This window comes from Octodon degus, unplaced genomic scaffold (assembly GCF_000260255.1).
Source record: "Octodon degus isolate 3935 unplaced genomic scaffold, OctDeg1.0 scaffold00040, whole genome shotgun sequence".
NCBI classification, from domain to species: domain Eukaryota; kingdom Metazoa; phylum Chordata; class Mammalia; order Rodentia; family Octodontidae; genus Octodon; species Octodon degus.
The window spans coordinates 1346293-1348167 of NW_004524616.1; the positions used below are offsets into that span (position 1 = coordinate 1346293).

General features: G+C 39.7%; 1 protein-coding gene across 1 annotated transcript in view; it reads right to left on the reverse strand.

The window, feature by feature from the left end:
* Positions 1–1875, reverse strand: part of Lars (leucyl-tRNA synthetase) — a 72275-nt gene that overhangs the window by 44232 nt on the left and 26168 nt on the right. The window lies entirely within an intron of this gene.

A 1875-nucleotide genomic window follows, 5' to 3' on the forward strand; every position in this document is an offset into this window, starting at 1 on the left:
AAACAAAAACAAGTAACAAACACAAAGACCAAAAAGAGAGAGAGAGAGAGAGAGAGAGAGAGAGAGAGAGAGAGAGAAATAAGTTGGCTGTAGGGCATAATTCAGTGGCAGAATGCTTGCCTAGCATGTGCAAGGCTCTGGGTTCAATTTCCACCACAAAAAAAAAAAGGAAAAAAATATGCCTTTGATACTGCTTCTCAGAACTTCTCAGATAAAAATTCCAACATCCATAATTAATGAGATGTAGTAACACTGCTTCTAAAAGAAAAAGATAAATAATTCAAACATCCATTCATTCTGATATGGCCAAACAACAGAATACTATGTAGTTGAGAAAAATGAGTACGAAAACTGTTTATGTACTAATAAAATAATTGAAAAAAATAAAATATAACCGTGTTCAAAGCAAATTGGCACAAGCCTACGATCCCAGCACTACAGAGGCTGAGGCAGGAAGCACTGCCACATGTTCAAGGCCAGCCTCAACTACATATAATAAGACTCGGTCTTACAAAAAAAAAGATACAGTACAACACAAATAAAGTATATATTACATTCTGTGTTTAAAAAAAAAAAAAACGGAGAGAGAAAATGTATGAATGTATTTGCTTGTGTATACATCAAATGCTTGTAGGACATACAAGACAAAAATGGTAGGGCTGGCCAAATAGCTCAATGGATTAAAGCGTCTGCAAGCAGGCTCAGGGGTGGGGGTTCGATCCCCGGGGTACATTGAGATAGCACTTGAGACTGGGCATGTTGGCACACGCCTGTAATCCCAGCACTTAAGAGGCTGTAAACAGGAGAATCACTATGAGTCCAGTCTAGTAGTGAAACCCTGAAAACGCTGTAAACCCTTCCCTAAAATACAGGAGGAAAAAAAAAAAAAAAATATATATATATATATATATGTGAGTACCTCTAGAAGGACACAGATGGCAAACCTCAATGAATGTCCAAAGTGCAACACACAACCTACTTCTTTATCCCTACTTCTTTAGTGCCAACGCTACCCTGTGTACACTGTTATCCTACGTTTGGCTGCCAAGGCAATGCTGGCGTAACATGGTTTGCATGCCAGCAGGAGGGCTCTGCATGCACAATGCAGCATTAATACCACAGCTCTGCCACCACAGCAAAAAGGTATCTTTTTTTCTTTCTTTGCAGGTGCTATGGGCCAAACCCCAGGCCTCACGGCTGCTCTACCACTGACCAACACCTGAGCCTATAAGAGGTTAACTTTTATATTGTGCCTTGAAGTTTTGAGGTTTACAAATACGTAACAATCTAATGAAAAAGCTTACAGAATAAACAAGAAATAAAAGCTCAAATGAAGCCATGCATGGCACACACCTGTAATCACAGCACTCTAGAAGGCTGAGGAAAGAGGATTACAAGGTCAAACCCCATCTGGGCAATTAAAGAAGAACTTGTCTCAAAATTTAAAAAGTACTCTTGGAATACAAGCGTTTGAGAAAATAAAATGTAGATGTGGACTCTCCAGAAACCATTCTGTAAATACTAACCTCTCACTTTGAGTATGTGCTGCCAAAGAGAGCACTAAAAAAAAAAAAAATGAAAAGTAAAAGGAGACCTGGAGATGTATTTAAGTGACAAGGCCCAGGTTAGATTCCCAGACCCCACCATGAAAATAAGTTCAAATTTAAAGAAGACAGTATGGGGCTGGTGAGATGGCTCAGTGGTCTAAAGCACCTACTTAGAACAAGCTTAGCAAAGCACAGCGACCACGGTTCAATCCCCCAGCACCACATGCCAGCCAGCCCCGCCCCCTGGTGGGCAGAGCTGGCCACACACACACACACACACACACACACATAAATAAATAAATAAAATTTAAAAAATAAATAAATAAAA